This window comes from Myotis davidii, unplaced genomic scaffold, assembly GCF_000327345.1.
Source record: "Myotis davidii unplaced genomic scaffold, ASM32734v1 scaffold438, whole genome shotgun sequence".
NCBI lineage: Eukaryota > Metazoa > Chordata > Mammalia > Chiroptera > Vespertilionidae > Myotis > Myotis davidii.
The window spans coordinates 4,227,586-4,239,308 of record NW_006290031.1 but is presented as its reverse complement, the minus strand read 5'-3'; the positions used below and the strand labels follow the sequence as shown (position 1 = coordinate 4,239,308).

The 11,723-nt window shown below is 42.7% G+C and overlaps 1 long non-coding RNA gene across 1 annotated transcript; it reads right to left on the bottom strand.

Annotated features, from left to right (window-relative positions):
* Nucleotides 1-6,180: 6,180 nt before the first annotated feature.
* LOC107182941 lies at nt 6,181-11,145 on the bottom strand. Its single transcript, XR_001513697.1, has 3 exons — nt 11,134-11,145; nt 6,931-6,933; nt 6,181-6,269 (listed from the first exon to the last, which is right to left on the bottom strand). It is a non-coding gene; the product is annotated as an uncharacterized LOC107182941 (long non-coding RNA).
* Between the last annotated feature and the right edge of the window lie 578 nt (nt 11,146-11,723).

Here is an 11,723-nt window from a genome sequence, read left to right as displayed (position 1 = left end):
TGTCTGAGATTTTGCTGTCTGTGGTTTCTTCTAAGATGTTTATGGCTCCATGATTTACATTTAAGTTTTATCCATTTTGAATTTATTCTTGTGTATGATGTAAGTTGGTGGTCTAGCTTCATTTTTCGCATGTACCTGTCCAATTTTCCCAACACTACTTATTGAAGAGACGGTCTTTACTCCATTGTATGCTCTTGACTGCTTTGTCAAATATTAATTGAGTGTAATGGCTTGGGTTGATTTCTGGGTTCTCTGTTCCATTCCATTGATCTATATGCCTGTTCTTGTGCCAGCATCAGGCTGTTTTGATTACAATGGCTTTGTAGTATAATTTGATATTTGGTATTGTGATACCTCTTACTTTGTATATTTCTTAAAGATTTTTTGAGTGAAGTGCCACATGATTAATAGTTTACATGGTTACCACTACTTAGCCAGCTGGTAGTACTCATGGTTTATCAGTCCAGGAGTTATAGGTCAGTGTTATAAAGGAATCCTATAGTTTCATTTATTATTATTAAGGTGAAAGGCACACAGTTCCTGTAAATTTTGGTGCGTACATGTAAATATTAATGAATAAATCCTCACATAACCTGTGCATCTGTGATATCATTGCAAACAAATATATTCTTGACTAAAGACCATGAAGTACAATAATGTCCTTCAACAGAGAAATAAACAGATATAAAGAAGTTCAGTGTCCTGGGTAAGTCCATTTAATCACAAACAATAATTAGTACATTTTTCATGCCACACACTCATCTAAATCATGGGATAAAATAGAGAAGAAAACAAAGTACCTTCCTCGATGAATCTTGCAATGCAGTAGAGGAGATAGGCAATCAGCCAATCAATACAGGGATAATGTGTACCATAGCATCCCCTGGAGACAGGTGCCAGCAAGCCAACTGAAGCAGAGTAAGGGGGAGATGGTGATTTGGGCAGACATCTCTGAGGAGATGACATTTGAGCCGAATGCTGAATAAGGCAAGAGAGGGAGCCATGGACACACATGGGTGACACGGTGGCAGGCAAAGGCAGTGGCATGGGGAGCCATGGGGAGGCATGGAGTGGGAAAGCACTCCATGTTAGAGGAAGAGCAAGAGTCAATAAGCCGGATCATTGCCAATACATCAGCAAATACTGCGCCACAAAAACCTCGGGGATAAATGAATGTGAAGATAGAATAAGAATGATAATTCAGAACAGACACAGAAACAGAATTATTGTTGAAGCAAATCTTTATTTATGTGTATTATCTTACAAAATAAGAGCATTTCCAAATGCAAAGTAATTCCTGAGAATGTAGATATACACTCACCATGCACTAACGTCTACAGTCCAGGGGATGAAAAGAGAGACGTGTGTAATAGAGATGAACGTCTGTGATAACACCAGTAGAGTCATCCTGTACCCAAGTACCAAGCCAAACCTGTAGGCATATTAATAGAAAGATAGATGACCAGAAGGCAGTCTATTTCCTTATTGCTGAGACATTTTTACATCCAAAGTATGAGATATCTCCTGATTAGGTGTTTACAGAAATTTTCATTTTAAAAATTTGACTTATTAAAAATAAAGGAAACATTTTTGAATGGAAGGAGATAGATTTATATTGGTGGAAGGAAATTATGGCAAATGCATCTGTAAGACACAAGGATATATTTATGCCTGAATTCAAGGCAACTAAGACCTGTCCAAATAAATTCTAATGAGTTTTTGTTGGTTTGTTCATAATGAATGGAGTTAACTTTCATCTTAATAAGCCTTGGTCACTAATAAGCCTTGGTCAAAGTGTGTTCAAATTTCAGCAAGGATCCAAGTCCGGTGTCATGAATTAAGGATTAAGTTACAGATATACTTCTGGAATTTACCATGAAAACTCCTGAGGAAGTCTTTTATGTACTATATTGGAGGCCTGGTACATGAATTTGTGCACTGGTGGAAGCCAGCTGGCCCACCCCAATGGGAGCCTATTGGGCCAGGCCGGTGGGGGCGGGGGATTATGGGAGGTTCCCAATTGGGGTGTTGGGGCCTATAGGGGACCAGATCAGGCTAGTTGGCTGCCACAGTGTGTGTCATAGCCACAGATTGTTCTGGTCATTCTGGTCTGCTGTTCCGGTCACTGGGCTTTTATATATATAGACTAGAGGCCTGGTGCATGAAATTCGTGCATGGGGGAGGTCCCTCAGCCCAGCTTGCATCCTCTCACAATCCAGGATCCCCCAGGGGATGTCTGACTGCCGGTTTAGACATAATCCCTCAGGAATCCCTGTGGGATCAAGACCTAAACCAGCAGTTGGACATCCCTCTTGCAATACAGGACTGCTGGCTCCTAACTGCTCACCTGCCTGCCTACCTGATCATCCCTAACCACTCTGCCTGCCTGTCTCATTGGCCCTAACCCTTCTGCCTGCCTGTGATCACCCAGCCTGTCTCATTGGCCCTAACCCTTCTGCCTGCCTGCCTGATCACCCATAACCCCTCTGCCTGGTTGCCTGATCACCCTTAACCACTCTGCCTGCCTGATTGCCCCTAAACACTCACCTGCCTGCCTGATTGCCCCTAAACACTCCGCCTGCCTGCCTGATTGCCCCTAAACACTCACCTGCCTGCCTGCTTGCCCCTAACTGTTCATCTGCCTGTCTGATTGCCCCAAACTGCCTCTGCTTCAGCCCCTGCCACTGCGGCTGCATCTGGAGGGATGTCCAGAATGACATCTGGAAGGTCATTCAGCTGTCTGGTCTAATTAGCATATTATGCTTTTATTATTATAGATAATGTGCATATGTCAGATTCATAATTATGTTAGAATTCACATAGACAATTTGGAAAAATGTGTAATTGATATCACACAGGTAACCTAAGAATCCTTTGAACTTATTAAAGGAATATGCTGAGGAATGACAGACTCATCAAATTCTTATGTAACCTGTGATATATTCAAGGGATATATACTGAAACCACTTGTGAGTGAGTATCTGAAGATATATCATTAAAATGGAAAGACCCACAGAGCATTTAACGCGTGCTACTTAAAGGCAGATAACTTCCAGAGGACCCATTTGGATACTTCCAATTTTGTTAATTTATGGATCAATTTGCCAAACTCCCAAACCAGGTTGCTAAGTACAAAGTGTAGTCCTCAGGGTTTTCTGGCAGAAAGTTGCGACCGCAATCTGGGTACCACGCTAGCCCAAATAAAAGAACTAACAATGGACAAAGTTCTCTGGCAATGTCACTGCGTTCCCTATTTCAGATTAAAACCACACTGTCTGCCTTCCAGATGCTGATCAAAATCAGATTCCATTTTGCCAGAGCAGTCTCTTCACTCAAGTCATCCAGTTCTGACCCTGTGCACAGCCTCGGGCCTGCAGGCTGCTGAAAACAGTTACTGATACTTGACTGCGAAGTCAAGAAGTGAAACATTCTAGAATTCCAGAGAAATGTCCCTTTAGAGAAATAGCCAGGTTAAGACAACTGAGTGCAGCATAACCGACTCCAACAATATGTTGATTCTCCCTCAGCTGCGAGTCTGAGGGAGGAGAAAGCTACCCTGTGCTGAATCTGGGGTCATGCGAGTGGGACATCCCGAGGAGGAGATGGGCTCGACGGGGAACGTAAATTTGGGGAAGGGCTTTAGATAAATAGAAAATGAAAAGAGGGCTGCCCTCTTTCACGTTGGCGGAACTGTCATCGAGAAACTCGAGTTGGCAATCATCTCCTATTTAACAGGAAACCACTCGTGTCTAAAAAATATTTCTTCTAACCCAGGCACAGAGCTGAAGGTAGCATGTGCTGCACACACACACACGTGGATCTGGGAAGCAAACCAAAACCAGCATTTCTGTTTCTGTTAAGCTTTATGGACAGTGAGCATAGGATAGTGTTCCCTGAAAGAGGACAGTTTGGGCCGGCAGCCCTGTGAATAGAAAAGAAGGGCATTTGCATTTGAAATGGTCTTAATTTACACAGCTTCACGTCAAGAACAGAAGGAGTCCAAGAAAGCCTCAACGGAATTTAAAGTGGCAAAGTCAATTATCTCTAATTTATAGAGAGCTTACTATCCAAATTAAAGCACAATTCCTGGCCACTCTGCATTTGAACGGCCACTTTGAAACAGATGTTTGCGGGACATCAAATTAGAGCATAACTATTCCCTACAAATCGGCCTGTAAGGGGGTCTGGGTGATGCCTTCACTCAGGTTTTAATTTGTTCCACACAGTGTGTCTTGCACTGGGGAAAATTAGGCGCATAAAGCTGACTCTTGCCTTCAAGGAGCTTGCAGTTTTAAAAAATGTTATTGATTTTTAAAGAGAGAGGAAGGGAAAAGGACACAGAGAGAGAAATATCAATCTGAAAGTGATACATGATCCCCTGCTTCCTGGATTGATTGAGCCGGAAACCCAGATACCTGCCCTGACTGGGAATTGAACCCTGTAACTCCTTGGTGCCCAGGATAATGCCCAACCCACTGAGCAACACTGGCCAGGGTGAAGCTTGCAATTTTTAGCAACTACATTCTTCTCCAAAATACAAAATTTGCACAGCTCTGTTTCCAGAGAATTACTCCACTATTTCCAAAGAAAATTATATTTGTAGTCATGTGTGGCCATCTGCAGTATCCGGACAATATATCATCAATGGCTTCCTCAGGCTTGGTAATCGACTACAGTTTCAAAGTACAGTAAACCCTCGATTTTGCAGACCTCGATTTAACGGACTTCGGGTTTAACAGACAAAACTTCCAGTCTGTATGTCACATGTGAAAATTAACACCATGTTCATTTTAAAACACATTTTACCAAGATTTGTTTTAAACTAAATTAACAGGTTATTTTTTAACAGATTTTAGGGAATAGGCACATGTTGGGAAAAACACTAGAATTTTAGCTGGAATCAGTAAATACTACATATCTACAACTATAGACAACATATTTAAAACCAAGAGTCACCGCGTGTAAATAATGTTCAGTAAATGATTGGCATGTGATCCCACCGAGTCACGAGGGCAATTGGTTGTGTTGTCACCTGGGGGTGCCTTTCTGCAGCAGTTTTAACCCCTGCCTGCCCATGTGACCTGCACTAAGCCACGCCCCAGACCTGCGCATTTGTTTACTCACAGCAGTGGGTGAATGCACACATTTACTAGACCTATTCAGTATAAATTTAAAATTACAGTCATACGTTTAGAAAACTTTTCTGTGCAATTAAACTTTCCATGCATACTTAATTTTAATTACACAAATGTGTCTACATAAGTTAAAAAAAGGTAAACTAGTTTGTCAATTTTTTAACATACGCATTCAGAAAACCTACTTTATTATATAATGGACTTTCAGCTTCAATGGACACTCCCTTGCCTGAATTAGTCCATTATATCGATTTCACTGTAACAAAATAATAGGTTTAGTGGGTTTTGATGGATGTGTTGGGCATTTAACTAGCTGCATTGTCTAATTATGTAAGACAGTTAAAACTCCCGGTATGTGAAAGCGCTGTCCTGTCCCATGTTAAGGTTGCCGAAGGAGGAACACACGAGGCCAAAAGGGGTGAAGAATTATGAATTTATTAGGTCATCTTGATACTAGATGGGCTGAGCCCCAAAATGGCGCCAGCCCCCAAAGACGGGGAGTCAGGGATTTTAAAGGACTCTAGGTGGGCTTTTTCTAGGCGGAGAATTCTCTGTGCAGGTCCGGATTCTGGGAAAGTCCGGAGGGGAGAGCTAATGGTCTAGCGAGCGGAATGTGGTCTAAGCAAGTGGGCTGTCCATTGTGAAGTGGCCTCAAGGTCAGTTCCCAGGGGAGGGGGCATCGATTCAATTGCTCGATCAAACTAACATCATATACAACTCATTTCGAAGCAGTTCATTTGGTTTCAGGTCCCATTTTCACAGAATTTGGTGTCGTCCTCGGTAAAAAGTATGTGAGCTTATCCAGATTCGTCATGTTTGGCCGACTTTGTGGTAAATAGGGCTGAAGTACAATTTGGGAAAAATTACTGAATAATCTCCTGTGGCAAGTCGTCCAGGTACCTCCGAGTTCGTTGGCTTTCTAATTCCAGTGCTCCCATTAAAAAAAGGCAGCTTCGGCAGTGCCCTGTGTGGTCCTGGGTGGTGTTCCTTCAACTGTGTTTGGACGGAATAGACCCAGGGACGCCCCTTCTTCCAGCCTCCGGCCCAAGGCTGGGCCGGGCCAGTATCTCTTCTAAAGGCTCACCCTCGAGCACGACTAGGAGCCTTCGGAGCCCAGAGGCCTTTGAGGGGCCCCTCTGCGTTCCCCTGGTGCCTGGCTTTTACCTGAGCCTCTCACACCTGTCAGAATGGCTATCATCAATGAATCAACAAACAAGTGCTGGCGAGGATATGGTACAGCCCTGGCCAATGGCTCAGTTGGTTGGAACATCAACCTGTGCACCAGAAGGTTGCAGGTCTGACTCCTGATCAGGGCACATACCTAGGCTGTGGGTTCAAACCCTGTTCAGGGCACAAAGGCAACCGATTGATGTTTCTCTCACATTGATGTTTCTCTCTCTCTCTCTCTCTCTCTCTCTCTCTCTCTCTCTCTCTAAATAAAATAACATATCCTCAGGAGAGAATTTTTAAAAAATCAGGGGTACATATATGCAATGACCTATTACTCAGTCATAAAGAAGACACACAAAAAATGAAATCGTACCATTGTGACAACATGGATGGACCTAGAGCAGTAGTTCTCAACCTTGGCTGCACATTAGAATCACCTGGGAATCTTTTTAAAATCCTGATTTCTGGGCCTCATCCTCTGGAAATTCTGTTTCTTTGTGATGGGCTGGGGCCACAACATTAGTAACAAGGAAACAGACTTTCCGGAGGATGAGGCCCAGAAATCAGGATTTTAAAAAGATTCCCAGGTGATTCTAATGTGCAGCCAAGGTTGAGAACCATTGACCCCCTAGAGGGTATTATGCCCAGTGAAATAATTCAAACAGAGAAAGACAAATACCATATGATTTCACTTATATATGGAATATGAAGAACAAAACAAACAAACAACATTGAAACAGACTCGCAGAAACAGAACACAGTCTAGTGCAGTGATGGCGAACCTATGACACGCATGTCAGAGGTGACACACGAACTCATTTTTTCGGTTGATTTTTCTTTGTTAAATGGCATTTAAATATATAAAATAAATATCAAAAATATAAATCTTTGTTTTACTATGGTTGCAAATATCAAAAAATTTCTATATGTGACACGGCACCAGAGTTAAGTTAGGGTTTTTCAAAATGCTGACACGCTGAGCTCTAAAGGTTTGCCATCACTGCTCTAGTGGTTGCCAGAGGGGAAGGGATGGGGGGCACTGGTGAAAGGGATGAAGGGATTGAGAAGTATCGATCAGTAGTTACAAAATAATCACTGGAATATAAAGTATAGCATAGGGAATATAGCCAGTAATATTGTAATAATTATGTAAGGTGCCAGATGGGTACTGGAAATATAAGGGGGAACACTTAGTATGGAATTGCCTAACCACTATACTATACACCTGAAACTAATACAAAATAATATTGAATGTAAACGGTAATTGAAAAATACAATTAAAATTAAAAAGCAGTAGTAATTTTATTCTCTGACTTGCATATGAAGAAATTGAGAATTAGGGCCTTGTTCAAAGTTATATAACTGAACTAAGGATAAAACTGGGATATAAACCCAGGTCCTTCTGAGTTCAGTCAACTTTGTTACTAAGTATCCCAGTAACTTCAGAGGTAGTCAAGGTTCTCTGCTGGTCACCATGCCCTGGCTTTTGCCCACCGTTCCTCGCGTGCTGTGTCCTCACATAGTTTCCCACAGCATGGCTTATGCAGCTGGCTCACTCCTGTTTTCTTTTTATGTAACAGGCCGCCCCTGCTCCACTGTGCTTCTTCCATTACTTCCTCTTTGCTGTTCCTCTGTGTGCATAATGAGAGTGATAACAATACCCATCCACGTGACGGCGGTGTGAGGATGAAGTGGATTAATTCAGGCCGAGTGTGCAGGCCGTGAGTGCCTCACGGGTTATCAGCACTTCATTGGCCCTGAGAAGGATGACGCTCCTTTTCAGAGATTTCATCCTGAGGCTGGGCGTGCTGTCGTCAGACCAGTAGAATCTGATCTCGCCTCCAGCCAAAGGAACAGAAAGATACTAAACGAGTCCTCTAATATTCCAGGTTTTAAAATATGTGCTTTGTATTCCACAGAGGAGGACAACAAATTTGGAAGATCTTTCTGATACTCTTTCAAGCCTCTAAAGCAGCGGTTCTCAACCTGTGTGACGAGGCCCCTTTGGGGGTCAAACGACCCTTTCACAGGGGTTGCCAAAGACCATCGGAAAACACATATATAATTCATATTGTTTACAGTAGCAAAATTACAGTTATGAAGTAGCAACGAAAATAATTTTATGGTTGGGGGGTCACCACAACATGAGGAACTGTATTAAAGGGTCGCGGCATTAGGAAGGTTGAGAACCACTGCTCTAAAGCATTTGCTATATAAGGGTCTCAGTTGAAGAGCTTAGAGCAGGGGTGGGCAAACTTTTTGACTTGAGGGCCACGGTCGGTTCTTAAACTGGACGGAGGGCCGGAACAAAAGCATGGATGGAGTGTTTGTGTGAACTAATATAAATTCAAAGTAAACATCATTACATAAAAGGGTACGGTCTTTTTTTTTTTTTTTTAATTTTATTCATTTCAAACGGGCCGGATCCGGACCGCAGGCCATAGTTTGCCCACGGCTGGTTTAGAGGTTTGTATCTAGACTAGAAGTGAGTGACTGTGATGTATCTTGAAGTCAGTATGCTTTATTAAATTTGAGGTCATGAGTTCAGATTTTTATAGATTTCTTGTCAAAAGTATATTCTTTTCAGAAAGCCATTTTTTTTTTCCTGCATTGGTTTATGTTCCTAAAGTTAAGGTTTCTCCTCTGTTGAGATGAAATTGTTTTCCCTTGCAGTTCTCAGCCAGAGAAGTTTGCAGCCCAGGCAGAAATGGAAGCTGGTTCAGTGAAGTCAGGATCTTGAGAGCAGCCAATTCAGCATGTTTCTCCAGTACCAGCATTACAAATCGTCATGTGGTCTCGGGGAGAATCAGTGCTCTTGTGAAGGGAAACCGCGTGTTTAATAATATTGCTCATCAATTTTTATTGTGAAATAATAGAGTACTCAAAAAAAAAAGCTTTAAGTGAAATGTCAGCGTAAGACAAATACTGTATGATTGCACTTATCATCGAATAAAAACACACACACAAACTCATAGAAACCGAGAGCAGATTGGTAGCTACCAGCATGTAACGGAGATGTAATACGCAGCATGCTGACTGTAGCTAACGATGCTGTGCTATTGGAAATTGGCTAGGAGAGATCTTGAAAGGTCACCGCACAAGAAAAAAAATATATATCTGTAACTATCTGAGGAGACGGGTGCTAACTAAACATTGTGGTAGTCATTTTGCAATATATACATATATCAAATCATTGCGTTTGTGCACCTTAAACAAATACAATGTTATGTGTCAATTATATCTCGGTAATACTGGAGAAAAAAGAAATGACATGATACTGGAAAACCTACAAATGAATCTTTGTTCAAATACAAAGACTCAAATGGCTTATAAGCCTTTCCTAGATAAAAATTATTAAAGAATCAATTAATCATAAATGTATAAATAATTCATCTTTTCCTTAAAGTAATTTATGTAGACCCTGGTCATCTCTCAAAAATGTAGCTGTTAATTTAACCTTTAAAACCAAAGAGTTCTGATTTATGAAACATTGTCAACAAGGTAATGGCACTCTCCAGGCGAGAAAGTATCCCTGAAGTTCTTTACAATCTTAAGTAACAATGCCCGAGAAAAGGTCATTTTAATCTTCAAAAATGTTTTCTTCATTCGACATTTTGTATTTGACAAATAAGTTCTAAAGAATAGAAATGTGCTGAAGGAAGAGAAGGTGTTGGGGGCAGTGAGAAGGGCACCAGGTGTTAGTCCCGTGGGGTCAGACTGCCCTGGGTTTGGCAACTTTGGTACTTAAGCCTGGCTAAGAAAACGTTCAGAGCCAAGCCTCAGACTATAACAGAACATTTATTTGGAAAATCATTGAGGTAGAAATAATTTGCAAAATAAATGGACTCTGGAAACAAGTTATCGAGGTAAAGAAAGGGCCCTTGGAGGAGAACCAAGATGGCGGGATAAGGTACAGACCTGGGCGTGCTGCCTCCCACAACAACACTGAAACTACCAACTATAAGGCAAACAGCTGTCATCCAGAACCATGGGAAAGCTGGCCCAGTGGAAGTTCTACAACTGAAAGGAAAGGAAGAAGCACATTGAGAATGAGTAGAAGGTGCAGAGGCGCCAAGAACAGAGGTGCGGAGTCACGCGCCAGGCGGGCTGCAATTGGATGCGCGGTTTTTTTCAATCGGAAGGGGATACAAGTTCTCGAATCCACTGAGCTTGTTTGGGGCGGGATTCTGAGGTCCCAGACCCCTATGGGGAGAGGCGGGACGGCCATGCAGCGGGTCGGAGACGAGGGTGGCTTTCTCACGGAGCTGCTCACAGGCACTCGGGGACGAGGAGTTGTGGATAGGAGAGGAGCCGAGGAGACACCATTCATTGCTGTTTGCTCCGCCCTGGTGGTTCCCTGAGACCCCGCCCTACTCAATTTACATCCCCACCCAAGCTGTGCCAGTGGCACAAAAGGAACCACCTGCGCTTTCGCAGCCTAACCCAACAAACTGCAGATTTCAACTCCTCGCATCCATAAGGGACACACTCAAAAAGCAGAATCAGGTTTGGAGGAACCCAGAGCCGGACCCAGCAAAGGCACAAGCAGGTCCACCAGATCCAGTCTCACATGGGATGCCGGGAGATGGCAGACAAGCAGTCTGTGCACTTAGTAGAAAACGAAATCCAAGCAAGCATACCAGATATTTATGTATCTGGAGATTTTGTCCAGCAAGGAACCTCCCAACGAAAGACAGAATGCCAAACTTCGAGTTGACCAGTTAAAGTATGACGGCCAACACCTGCAGACTGCTCTCAGAAACTTCCAGCATCGACGATACGCAAGGGAGCAGCAGGAGAGACAGTGAGAGGAGCTTCTGTCTCACACCTTCACCCCCAACATGGGATACGGCGCCCCCTGCAAGGCTGCGACGGCCCCTGGGAAGCCTGCGGAACCGCGCGAGCTGCCCAGACGGCTCCGTTGATGGTGGGGTGGGAACTGGGTGGAAGGGAGCTATGGGGGGGGAAAGGGGGGGAACAACTGTAATAATCTGAACAATAAAGTTTTATTAAAAAAAAAAAAGAAAGGGCCCTTGGAGCTTAGAATTGAGGAAGGTGAAATTGATGTGCTTGGGGGGATATCTAATGTCATTTACTGTCCACACCCAAGGACAAATAAAGTTAGAAAATAAGCCTTATTTCACTGGTTTAAATTGGCAAATTGAAATAAGTAAATATTCAGGGGAACTTAGTTGTACGAGGCACATTAACTAATGTTAATGTGGAGCATTAACTAATTTTTTACTGATGGTTCATCTCATAGTAAAGCTGTTTACCATACAATGAATTCAGAGCAGTCATACTTCTGTACTAGGAATTGAATTAAAAGCTATCAAGGCTGCATTGGTGGATTTTCAAAAGCCAAAATATTGTACAGCAAGCAAAAAATGTCCTCCTTGCAATTTAAAACAAACAGAC